The sequence below is a fragment of the Myxocyprinus asiaticus genome, chromosome 18, assembly GCF_019703515.2.
Source record: "Myxocyprinus asiaticus isolate MX2 ecotype Aquarium Trade chromosome 18, UBuf_Myxa_2, whole genome shotgun sequence".
In the NCBI taxonomy this organism is placed as follows: Eukaryota; Metazoa; Chordata; class Actinopteri; order Cypriniformes; family Catostomidae; genus Myxocyprinus; species Myxocyprinus asiaticus.
The window spans coordinates 17,104,626-17,119,004 of NC_059361.1; positions in this window are offsets into that span (position 1 = coordinate 17,104,626).

Genomic DNA, 14,379 nt, shown 5'->3' on the forward strand with positions numbered 1-14,379 from the left:
AAAAAATACTATTGGTGTAACCTAATTTGTTAGATTTGTTTAGTCAGTTAACATTTTGACTTTGAATAAAACCAGTTTATTTAGATGCTACCACATGAAGCTAATTTTTTTGGTTGCCTGACGAAACATTTTTTACACTGATAAATGGAGTGGAGAGAATTTTCCTTCATAAGCAAAGATGGAGAGAAGATAGGGGAGAGAGATGAAAATGGAGCTAAACAAAGAAAAAGAAAGAATGTTTATACCTCTTGGATTCTGTCTCATCTGTTATCATGTTACTGTGACCAGAAAGCAATTATCAGCATATTGCTGAACAGACGAAGCCCTCCTTCTAGCCACTCTTTTACCCCCTTTGAGAGAATGTCAGACTGACACAGGCAGCACAGTAGAGAGCATTTACACCAGAAAAAGCACCACATCACCTTAACCAGTCTCAGGCTCTCAGAGCCAGCCTATTCACCAACAAACAGACAGAGCGAACAAAACAGCCCATTTTTCTGTGGATAAAAGCCCTCCAAACCGATCTCATCAGGAAGCCATCCCCCAGCCTCAATGCAGCTCTGGAATACATCCTGTTGTTGTAGAACAAAGTTGCCAGAACAGAGCAGAGCAGACCTGCTCGCCGGCACAAACAGTTTGATAACAGAATGACCGCTTCATCTGTCTGAACAGCACGGATTTTGGCTTCCTCTTGCAGCAGCTGTTTTTACAGAGATGACACAATGACTGTTTACTCATTATTATTATCTCTTCATACTATAAGGTAGAGCAAGAATCATAATTGTAACACTTTTTAGTTTTTGCTCATTTATTCAGTACATTTGTCACTTAAACCTTTGAAATTTTGCCTCAAATATCTTTGATATGTCAGCAGTCATTACCCGTGTCAATTCAATTTATAACTTTATCGAGTCAGATACAAATAAAGTAATTCTTGAAGGGCAATGGTACATTCATAACACCCATGCTATATATTGTATAATTGTAATGGTGGTGTGTGATAAGTCAATTAAAATGCTCTAATATGAATATGTTTTTTTTTTTTTTTTTTCTCCCAATTTGGAATGCCCAATTCCCAATGTCCTTTTAAGTCCTTGTGGTCATGTAGTGATTGGCCTCAGTCTGGATGGTGGAGAATGAATCCCAGTTGCCTCCGTGTCTGAGACCGTCAACCTGCGCATCTTATCACATGGCTTGTTGAGTGTGTTGCCATGGAGACATAGCATGTGTGGAGGCTTCATGCCATCCACCGTGGCAACCACACTCAACTCACCACGCGCCTCACTGAGAATGAACCACATTATAGCGACAATGAGGAGTTTACCCCATGTGACTCTACCCTCCCTAGCAACTGGGCCAATTTGGTTACTTAGGAGACCTGGCTGGAGTCACTCAGCATGCCCTGGGATTTGAACTAGTGTGCTAGCGAACTCCAGGGGTGGTAGCCAGTGTATTTTACCACTGAGCTACCCAGGCCCCCCTCTAATATGAATATTTATATCCTCAAACACTACACAGATCTTAAGATTATGAAGGATGGGCTTTAATAGTGACATCAGACTAGATGTAAACACACTGAAAGCAAGACAAACACGTTGATATAGAAAATACATATTTTGATGAATCATCAACCCCAAAGAAACACATTTGAAAATCGATTAGAACAGAGAAATGCAACAGTAGATTAAAATCTGCCCCTCATCCACACTTTAGTATTACAGCAGTAGTTTGGGTAACCTCTATGCATTCATCATAGGTTAGACCCTCGGTTCCACTGGCCAAGCGACAGCTGTTAAATTCATACAGATAGGAACAATCCAGATTTTGTGTAATATTGTTACCAAATCAGGCCCAAAAGCAACGCATTACTGTTTTAAATAATGCATGATTTGATCTGACTTTTAATAAAGTACAACCCTTAAACCAAAAATTACATAAGGAAGACATTTTTACTTTGTCTTCATTAACTGTAACCCTCATGTTGTTTCAGATCCAATTGACTTTCTTTTATTTTTATCTTTTTGCATCTTTTTTTCCAAACAGTTAAAGTAAATGGTGTCTGAGGTTAAAGGAATATTGCGGGTTTAATATAAGTTAAGCTTAATCGACAGTTTTGTGGCATGTTGTTGATTACCACGAATAATAATTTAGATTTGACTGTCCTTTTCTTTAAAAAAAAAAAAAGCAAAAATCTGGGTTACAGTGAGGCAATTACAATGTAAGTGAATGAGGCCAATTTTTGGAGGGTTTAAAGGCAGAAACGTGAAGTTTATAATTTTATAAAATCAGTTACATTACTTCTGTTTAAATGCACGTATTATTTGAGCTGTAATGTCTTGTGGCTATACTTATAGCCTATACTATACTATACTATAGTGAGTATTTTAACATTTACGGATTAGTCCCCATTCACCTCCATTGTAAGTGCCTCACTGGTACCTAGATACAGTATTTAGCTCTTTTTTTATGCTCATTAGAATATCGTGTTGTTCCTCTCGCAAGTCAAAATTATTTTTTGTTGTTATTAATATTGTGCCACAAATGTTGTCGATTGAGCTTAATTAATATTGAACCCAGAATATTCCATTAATATTCTGTCAAAAATATATTTTTGTGTTTCATGGAAAAAAGAAAGTGATGTGGGTTTGGAACAACATGACAGTAAGTAAATAATAATATCATTTTCATTTTTGGGTTATGTTTGTAACTCGCTTAAAACATTTATTATTTTTTTAAATGATTGTTGTTAAAACTGTCCATTATTTGTTGTTTGTTACTGAAACTGTCCTTTATTTTGGAAAGAGGTAGATGAATGAATTGTGCTTGCACACACCTGATATGGCTGTGAGTGCACTGTACATTAAGTCATGACTGATGTTAGATTTATTGACTGTTACATTTATCCCTTCTCTCCCCTAAATACAGTGTTGTGGTTTCTACAGCCTCAGAAGATGTGCTTCAAAATTAGACAGATAATTTCTCTCTGGATTTCTGTAGGCTCACAGCCTCTCTCGGGTACTTTTATCCTGTGGTTTATGATGCTAATCATTAGTGGAGTAGGAGAAGAGAGTGAAAGAGAGGTCAGAGTGACTTGCTCTGGTCTGTGGTAGTAAAGGGCAGGCTCTCATCGACTTCACAGAGACTCTCTCATCTTTTTAAAAACCTGTTTGTATCGCATTGTGTTTCTGCCTGCTATTACATGTCTGGCTGTGTGATCTTGTTTGTCAAGTTCTCACCTTTTGTAAATGTCAGTAATTGTACATGCAAATTTGTTCATCTTATCCCTTCTGTGTCTCACTCTGTTGTCTGTTCATAGATACAGTAGATACTCATCTGAAAAGAGCTGTTTAACCACACATTATTAATAACCCATATGCATTTACATAATCATCACCAAAACTCTAAATATAGCTATAAACTGAGAAGTTGTAATAGAATATTATCATTACATTACATTAATGCATTTGGCAGACACTTTTATCCAAAGCGACTTACAGTGCAATTATTACAGGGACAATCCCCCTGGAGCAACCTGGAGTTAAGTGCCTTACTCAAGGACACAATGGTGATGGCTGTGGTGATTGAACCAGCAACCTTCTTACCAGATATGTGCTTTAGCCCACTACGCCACCACAACTCCTGTTATCATATAATATAGTACATAAAAATGTACCAGCAACCTTCTGATTACTAGATATGTGCTTTAGTCCACTATGCCACCACCACTCATATCATCATATAATATAGTACATAAAAATTTATTTGTTCAGTTAAAGAGGTACTATTTTTAACTGATCTGACCTTTAAAGTTACTTAATGTAACCCAGCATAGTCAGGTAGATTTAATGATAAATATCTTACAGGTAATATAAAATATATATAATATAAAGCAATAAGCCACAAGAGGTTGTGCATAACAGTAATGTTACCATTGGTACAGAGTGCCTAAAACCCTCTTAATCGGTGGCAACAGCACTAAGATAAAAGACATCAAGTTTTCTGAGTATTATTGATAATGATCCGAATAAACAACTCTTCTGCCAAATAATATAGTTCATTATTCTAATGGTTGGCTGTTTACGGTTGCCAATGTTAGGTCAGTTTTTCAAAGGCTTCAAATGCATCTAAAACAATCAGAATTTAGAGTAGGAACTATTTGTCTTGCATGTAAAGCACATTTTATAGGTTACTTGACAAGACATTATTATAGTGCATGACACATTTTTTGCCTGAATTAATTCATTGTAATTCATATTGATTAATGAAAAGGTTATATTACTAATGGTTTGCAAATATTATTTTTTTTTAGCCAAGTCAAAAGCAGTAGATGCAGAGACATTGCTATTACAGTCTAAGATACTAAAGGTTTCACTGTCGATGATTTTATTCCTATTGTCATCAATAGAATCCTATTATTACATTAGAATAATATATTGCTCATTTTCAAATATAATCATAGATAATGATACTGAATGCTGTCATCATATAAAACCATATGAATATGGGTTTGTATGCCCATGATGTGTGGGTTAGATGTCCTGCGCATATGGTGACTTCAGTATCACAACTCTAAATCTGGCTAGTCTGACTCCTACAGTTTCCTGTCATCCTCTCCTCCCTCTCTCCTTTTAAAGTGTCTCCAGTTTCAATTCCTTGGCCTTTTCTCTCTGTCTCTCTGCCCTCTTCACTGATTTTGATAGCGGGCCGGGTGAATACTGCATCGGATGTCACCGGGATGAGATGATGAATGAGAATGCTTTCACTGGCCTGTGTTCACCCTCAATTATGGCTGCTGGCAACCGATAGGCACCAGATTATGCTTCATTGCTTTATGGGAGATAAAAAGCAGGGGAAGGAGAGAGAGAGAAACTAGGAAAAAAAGAGAGAAATAATTACATTTATTGGCAGAGGAGGAAACAGATGGATGGGGAAATGAAAACCGGAGGAGCATTTGTGAGAGGGAGACAAAAGACAGTGAGACAGAAATCAGTTTTTAACTTCATCTATGAAGAAATGTGTAAACAAAATATGTTGAACTTAGTTGGATTTGTTCTTCCTCCAACTGTGAACATTTCTGTTCACATAAATTACCTGAACCATATCTTAGTCACCTGACCAGACGTTGATGTGTTGTTGTTGAAACCTCTCTTGAGTTTTGACATTGACTTTAAGGTGTTTTTTTCTTTTCTTTGATGTTGTTGTTCATACAGGCCTAAAGGAAGAGTTGAAGATTCTTAAAATAGATCTCCAGAAAAGCCTGCATGAAAGAGAGAATGTAAAGAAACTTCTGAAGTTTTTTATGCCCATCTACACCTACATTCACATATAGACATCTGAATATACAAAATTACATTGTGCCATTTAATACAAAACCTAGTTAGCTTCTAAGGCAGCATCCTAATTGACTGTTTGTCAAACAGTGACTGTTTTGGAACACTCTTCATAGGCAGCAACTTCACAGGTGCATGCCAGAAACAGGGCTCCGCACAGGAGACTCAACTAGCAATTGATTCCAGTAGAATTTTGATGTTAGCTAACAACACAATACTCTTAACAAGTAAAAAAATTAATGGCATACACAAACATTTGGTAAAATAGTACATTTTTAAATACATTGAAGTATTTTTATAGATTATAGGGTACAATGGGGTTCAAGGCACCACTTAGGGAAAATGTGCCTTTTTTCTGGTCGCAAAGTGTATTAGGATTGAAAAAAAAAAAAGTATTTTTTACGTATTGAATATTGATAGATCAAAATAATTTGTGTGAAAAGAAATAACAATATAAGTTTTCTATCATATTAAACTAATTTTTATCTATACTTTTCAGTATTGTATGGATTATAAGTATATTTATAATAAAACATTTCTCTCACTTCGTCCACCATCTTGGATTTATTTTTCCACCGAGCTCATTACTCTTTATGGGATCGCCTACACGGGGAAGGATACATACGATGCTACCTTAGAAAAGAGCAAGTGGGTGTGGGTGGGAGTGTTTGCACTATCTGTGGGTGTATGTGTGCAAACTGTGGGTGTATTGTATGTTAATGAAGTGGCATAAAGCGCAATTTGCTATTTTTCCTGATAAATTTCAATACCAAGTCTGTTTTCAGCGCAATGTCTATACTCAGTTCGTGCATTTGCAGTTTGGAGGTTCCACCAGCAGGTGGTAATAAAGTTCATGTCTAAACTCTGAAAATACAGTGGAACATCAAATTATGTCTGTGACGATCACCGATTTGTGTTAAACTATCTATAGGCCATGGTTTATTTTTCAATTGTTATTGTTATGTTGTATTTATGATCTAATTTGTATTGGTATTTTTCCACATGTTGTCACAGAGTGATTTTTAAGTCACTGCAAACGGGGCTGGTGGAAGAAGTTGGAGAGGGTAAAATGTTTGGATTTCGTATAATTTTTATTTTACCACTTCATTATTTTGATTATATTTTCATTTTGTTTGAAGTGCAATTTTTATTTAGAAATGTTTTGGTTGAATTTTTTTGTTTCAATAAATGAATTTAATCTTTCAAATTAAAAAAACGACAGGTAGAAGTGAAGTGCGTACCGAAGTTAATACTAGCCATGATGTGTGTCAGTAGATAAAAATAATTAATACTTACATTCTCTATAATTTAACGGAGCATACATCCAAATCTTGATGAGAGCACATTGCATGCATATAAAAGGAGTGTGTCACTGTCATAGAAATATGTCTGACAAGGATGAAGTTAACGCACAAAAGAATGTAAGTCCATATTTATATTCTTCTAATTCATTGCATACAGTCCATTTGCACTACCAAATTTTTATGAATGTGCTTTGTTTATATCACTGGTGTTTTAGTGAATTAACTATATAATAGGACACTGACATTGCTATAACCGGAGAAGAACCTCAGAATTAAATTGCACTTGACCCAGCCCATTAGCGCTTTGCACACGTGATTTCGCCAAACCCAGTTGCTCCTAGACTTAGCGCATGCTTGCACAAAAATACCAAAACTTCATGGCCATGCCCATGGGGGGCATTTAGCCCCTGCAACAAGGGGACTTTTATCCCCCAATACTATCCTGTTACTTACTGATTTTGAATTTGGCCAAAATTAGATATCATAGGGGCCATTCAAACTGAACACACAATTGGTCTTAAAAAATGCAAGGATATCACAGAACGCAGGTGTCTCAAAATGCTATTTTAAATGTTAAAATTATTTTTTACTTGAAATGGCATCTTAAAAAACGTTACGCTCCTGTACCAGATGCTAAATAAAAGCGAGATGTTTTAAAAACAATTCAAATACACATTCGGTGTGAATGGTTTATAAGAGGGCTTTCTGTTTTCTTTGTTGACTACCTTTTGGAACAGCTTTCACAATGTAATATGCCTATTCCTTAAAATGCTGACTAGGTAGGCAGCTCACTATGTTTCGGAACAGAGCTTTAGACTGTGGGGTTTATTAATAGACAAGCACACACACATTAATCTAAAATGATTTTGATGGCTGACACACTCATTTACAGTCCAGGTGCAGTATTCTGACCCAGTATTACATCCCTATTTACGCAGAATTCATGCTGGAACTTTAATTCCTCTTTGTGGTGTATATACTGCATCCCAACATCTAAGCACAGCTACCGTTACAGCTCAGTATAACATAATTTTCTATGAAAACATAACCCACTCCATTTTAACACAATTTAAAGTGTGTGAAGGGGGAGAGAACAGCATTTTGTTCAGTTGATATGATTGCTTAGTTGGGTAGCAGCCATCTATCTTCTACTCTGACTGAGAGAAACCGTTTTGTCTTTGATTTGCATGCCAATGTGGTGCCTTCTGCTCAAAACAGGAATATTTATTTAACCAAAATGATGAGGATATCTTTCTTCCATGAAATGACATATCTCCTCAAAGGGATTTTTTTTTTCTTTTTTTTTTTCTGAAAAACACGACCTGCTGAAGGAGCAAAAACATGCGAGCTCTGTGACCTGGCAGAGCATGAGGAAACATCTCTGTCGAGTGTCAGGTTACTTAACATTCCATACACCATCCTTCTCTGTGATTCATCACATTATATACACTGACTCACCATTGGCTCAGACTCCTTTTAAAATCCATCACAAGTTGTGGGCAACTTCTGTTTTTCTTCTTTTTTTCTTTGTGAGCCTGTATGCACCCTTTATTGCAGGGCTCGACAATGGGGATTTTTTTGGGGTTGAGCCAGAAGTATACTGTAGATGTTTGCTTTTCCTGCAAACATTTGATATTTTTCATTAAATATTATGTTTTCTTTTTTTAAAATAGGTTTTTAATTTGCAGTATTATCTGAAAAATTATAATGCTTATAGGACAGTTATAGCACATTTTCTTAAAAACTTACAGCATGATGAAAATCGATAACAAAATGATTTGTTTATAATTTTCAACCTATTCTAAATTATGCTTCCAAGACGATCATAAATCATTCTTGCAATTTCGACAAAAACAAATTATGTCTGCCAACTAGATAATGTTACCTTGGTGACATTTAAATCAGCAGAATTTGCAACAACAATGTTCAACACATCACAGAAAACCAAATGTTTAGGCAAAAGATTTCAGATTAAGTTACAATGCAGCAGTGGTCTGATTGGGACAGTAACAGTTCCATCAACTAGCCTGAATCTCATACTGGCCCTGGACCATCAAGCCATCCTTAATGTTGAGCCCTATACTCTCATAACTCTTTCCCTCCTTATATCAATTATCCCTCTTTGTCTCTCGATGAGAGCTGTCAGGACTCTGTGGCATAGCAGAACAGTGTACTGTATGTGATGTGACAGTGGTAGTGCTAACTGTCAGGACCACTCTGGCACTGACAGCTGTGTGTGTGTGTGTGTGGGCAGGTTTGGGTGGCTTACGAGGAAAATTTGTTAGGTTACAAACTGGTAATTACAAGGGTATTATGAAGACATTTCTAGTGTCCCCATAATTCAAATCACTTAAAAAAAAAAAAAAAAAAACACTAATTTTTTTTTGAAAATTTAGAAAGTTATTTGTGAGGGTTAGGTTTAGGAGTAGGGTTAGAATCTATAGTTCGTACAGTATAAAAATCATTATGTCTATGGAGAGTCCTCATAAGGATAGCCGCACCAACATGTGTGTGTGTGACAGGATGGCTTGTGTGTGGACGCTTCTTGCCATCTGTGCAAATGTACTTTGGTAGGTTGATAAACTAACTTCTGATTCAATGTGAATTCAGTAAATGTTGACAGCCTGTCAGTCCCTAACATTCTGCTTAATATTTGTATTAGGTGTTTCATGGAGAAAAAGTCATACAGATTTGGACTGAATTGAGAGTAAATGAGAGATGAGTCACTCATGCAAAATACATTTACATACCATTTAATTATCTAGACATTTGAGCAGAATAAAATGCATCATTTAAAAAAAAAAAAACATGGAGAGCTGGGGCTGAGGTCAACTGCACTGGGAGAATAATGACCCCAAAAAGAATTCCACTCATTATACCCACACACCTAGTGCTCCCACTGCACAAAGTGACAAACATGTACTTGAATGCAACTCTCAACAAACAGTGAAGAGGGCAAAACACTCCTGGACCAGCCTCCCTGGGGCAAACCCACAGTACTCTGTTAACAGATTAAAATGGATCAAAAAGGTCAACAATGAGGAATGTTTTAACATGATCACCAACAGTGACTCCACAAAACAATAAAACAAAAAGACAGACAAAACAGCAGCGAAGCCTGGGTTTACATTTCCTTGCAGGCACTCACACCATTCGATACCAGAGATGGGCAGACAGACCTGCCCCTTAGACTTACACACACGGCGCAGGAACCACACAAGCGAATGGGCTGCATATTATTAAACGCTGTTGTGCAACTCCAGCTGCAAAACACAAGCTAAAGTTTTGGACACGCAAGGGTTTTACAAATTCACAGCACAATTCACATGCACACACACACATACCTCAACTCACTGCAAAGGTAAAAAACAAATTAAATCCCAGGCTGCACGACACCAGTAGCCCCCACTGGGGGAACGCCAGAAGTGACTGAGGAGTACCAGCCACCAGCACCGCACCCATGCGACTACTTGGGGTGTGCTTATATTGCCTTTGCATCAATCTAATTAGCAGAGGCACAGGTGATGGCAATGAGCGGAGTTGCACACCACTTAAAGGAACAAAAGCTGTGCCTCCTGCTACACTTGCAGGCTGAAAAAACTATAAGCGAATAGGAAATTATACTCCAAGCAATATGGATCTGTCAGTGGAGATATGAATGCTTTTCCTTCTCACCCATATCTTCACAACTGCACAGACATACTCTCCATTAACATCACGTTAGACATTCCAGAAACCGCAAATACAGATGATACTGCATAGCTTATATTGAATAATTTACATAAAGTAAACATCGACTTTCCGACTAGTCCATTTCTTAAGTAATGTTCTGGAAAGTAGTTGACTGGTAAAAATGAGTATCGTGCAAGCACAAGATCTAGCCTCATATGAAAGCCCAAATGCCCCTTGAGGAAAGCAAAGAATAAAGCCTGAAATATTCAACTTTCTTAGTAAAGATGCTCCTAAAACTTTTTTCCCATGGGAGAACTTTGAACCTTTTGTACTGGAATGCACTCAGCTTCCCTGAAAAAACATGATGTGTGTGTGAGGGTGCATGTGCCAAATCTTTGATATCTCTATATCATAGAAGAAAGAGTGGTGTTTGTATGCAGAGCGTGTTCCCATGGCAACCACATGACCTCTAACCCCACATCAGACACACGTATTACACATCTGCTGCAGTGCAGAGTGCCGGGCGTGTTTGTTTCCGTGACTACGCTGGTACATGTCAGAAATAGTTGGGGACAATTTAAAATACACATGGAGTGACAGGCCACCAATGTGATTAACCTGCGAGGAGAGTGAGTGGAAAAGAGCAAGAGATAAAGAGACTGAAAACTGAAAATGAAGTGTTATGATATATATAGTACAGAGCTTAGAAACGGTTATATTTTTATATGCAAAACACTCCACTCCCTTTTTTAACACAGACACACATTAAAACATTTGAGCTCCTTAACAGAAGTTACTGCCTTTGTCTGTCTTTACCATGCACAGTGGCCCAAAATGTATCTGAACACTTTCAGACACTTAATCCACACTTAAAAATGTGAATTTCATTTCATTAGATAACAACATTTCAAAACAAGTGGCATCTACAAACAAATGATGCTAGCGCTTTTCTGAGAATGAACTTCTCTGAGCCATTTTTGAAATGAATGTTAACTTTTAAATAAACTTGCTTCAAGGTGTTTTTGGTGAAAATTAACTATGGCCATGTTTCATAAAGTTTGACAACCAGAGAGTGTCCAAATATATTTTGTCTTCATTTTGAAAAGTAGATTCATTGTTTTATCATTTCAAACCTAAAAAAACGTATTTTTGTGCCACTTTGTTTAATATTTTTTTTTTTTTTTTTTATCTAATGCCGTGATATTCATTCATTGTTAAGTGTAATTTAAGTTTCCAAATATTTTTGGAGCCATTATTGTGCCTCATTTTCCATTCAGTTCCCTGGAGCTCAGATTTACCACCCTGTAATTTTGCACAGTATTGCCCCTAAACACAGCAGAAAAACATGATACCTGGTCTTTCCTTACACCCCTTCAATATTATGAACATATGCCTACGGTGCCCCTGTGGAAGATCAGAGAAATAGACTCTCTCACATGCCACTGATTCCGCATTTTTTCCCCATTACTGAAACTCAAAGTGCATCCATCCACTGTTATTATAGCAGAGAGAGGAAGGGAATGAGAAAGAGACATTTTGTTGTGGCAGTATTTGATACACTCATTTCAGTATTATTTTTCTAAAAAAAAATAACGTTCAAGAAACGTTTTAACAAAGCACAAGCTGCATCAATTCAGCAAATACTCATTTTGAAATATCAGTAACAATATAAATGTTATTGTTACTTTTATTTGATCAAAATCAGCAACATTTTGCAAAAAGACATGTGCATTACAATACGAAGGCGGACATTTTAGAAATTATATTTCTTACAAGGTCTGCTTTTTCCAGAAGAGCACAGAAACTTTCACCAGGAGGCAGTAGACATCTTATATATTGCATACAACTAGTTTTTGAGCATTCACCATGTTGATGATGTAGAGGCTTTATAAAATGTAATATGCACAGCTTTGTAGGGTTAACATTTGCAGATCTCGCACACACTCCTACACATACTGCCAAAACTGGGTTTAGTGCACACATGCTACACACACACACACACGCAATCAGTTATTTTGGTAACACTTTACAATAAGGTTCCATTCGTTAACATAAGTTAATGCATTAGGCATGAATGCAAATTCATGCATTACTCATGAACTAACGATGAACAATATCTTTTTAAAGCATGTATTAACCTTTGTTGATGCTAGTTAATAAAACTATATTGTTCATTGTTAGTTCATGTTAGTTCAAAGTGCATAACTAATGTTAACAACTTTTGATTTTAAAAATGTATTACTATATGTTAAAATTAACATTAACCAAGATTGATAAATACTGTAAAATTCTTGTTTTTTGTTAGTTCATCTGGGATGCAAACTGCTCACCTTTCAGCTAAAGTCACCTTTTTTGAAGCTTTTTTGCCCAAATTGTTTGGTAAAATTTTCAACGTTTTCTTTATTAAAATCACTTGAAAGAGTAACTTTAAGCTAAAAACACTTTCAAAGCTTTAAATACAACAAACAAATCAACTTAATTTATATTGTAAATCAAGATCACCTGCTCTGACTTTCTCACCTTTTTCACCTCTCATGAGATTGCAATTCTGGTTTATGTTAACTAATGTTATTACATGGCGTCCTCGAATACTCGATTCTGATTGGTCAATGGCTCCATCTAGCAGTCTGTTATTGCTCTGTAACAACCGCAGCTCCATGTATCAGACAGCTCATCCAGGGTCTGCGAGCCATCTCTCCTGCTTCATGTAGCACACTGCATTCTCTACAAGTAAGCTAATAAAATAATTTAAAATCAAATCAATGTTTCATGTGCATTTTTATTTATTTGGCAAGTAGTCTTGTAATAAGATGCATACTAAGCAGTCTGATGTTCATTAATTATAAAATAAACAACCGAATTTCAGCTGTTCAGCGATTTATTTCTTCTCACATAATTAAACAATTTCAATGCAAATCAATGTTTCATGTCCATCTGTTTGTTTATTTGGCAAATGTGAATTGTGCTGTGAATTTGTAAAACCCTTTGTGTGTCCAAAACTTTAGCTTGTGTTTTGCAGCTGGAGTTGCACGACAGTGTTCAATAATATGCAGCCCATTCACTTGTGTGGTTCCTGCACCATGTGTGTGTAGGTCTGAGGGGTGGGTCTGTCTGCCCATCTCAGGTATCGAATGGTGTGAGTGCCTGCAAGGAAATGTAAACCCTGAATAATAGGGAGTCAGACGCCTGGTCCTGATCACCCTGTCGGAGTTTATTGTGTGATAACAACCAGCTGACTGTACTGTACATTGTCCCTTACTTAATAAATGGAACCTTATTGTAAAGTGTTACCTTTATTTCTAGTTGTTCAACTGCACAATGACATTGCTGACAATATATTTGTTGTGCAATTACATATGTACTATAATATACACTCACTTATCACTTTATTAGGAACACATGTACACCTGCTTATTAATGCGATTATATAATCAACCAATTATGGCAGCAGTGCAATGCATCAAATCATGCAGATACAGGTCAGGAGCTTCCGTTAATGTTCACATCAACCATCAGAAAGGGGGAAAAATGTGATCTCGGTGATTTCGACCTTAGCATGTTTATTGGTTTACAGGCTGGTTTGAGTACTTATGTAACTGCTGATCTCCTGGGATTTTCACCCACAACAGTCTCTAGTTTACTCTGGTGTCAAAAACAAAAAATATCCAGTGAGCGGCAGTTCTAAGGATGGAAATGCAGTGTTGATGAGAGAGGTCAACGGAGAATGGCCAGACTGGTTCGAGCTGACAGAAAGGCTACGGTAACTCACTCTGTATAATTGTAGTGAGCAGAATAGAATCTCAGATTGCACAACACATCAAATCTTGAGGCGGATGGACTACAACAGCAGAAGACCATGTCAGTTTCCACTTCTGTCAGCCAAGAACAGAAAGCTGATGCTGCAGTGGGCACAGGCTCACCAAAACCTCACAGTTGAACTGGAAAAATGTTGGTTGGTCTGATGAATCTCGATTTCTGCTGAGGAACACAGATGGTAGGGTCAGAATTTGGCAGCAACTGCATGAATCCATGGACACAACCTGCCTTGTGTCAACAGTCCAGGCTGGTGGCGG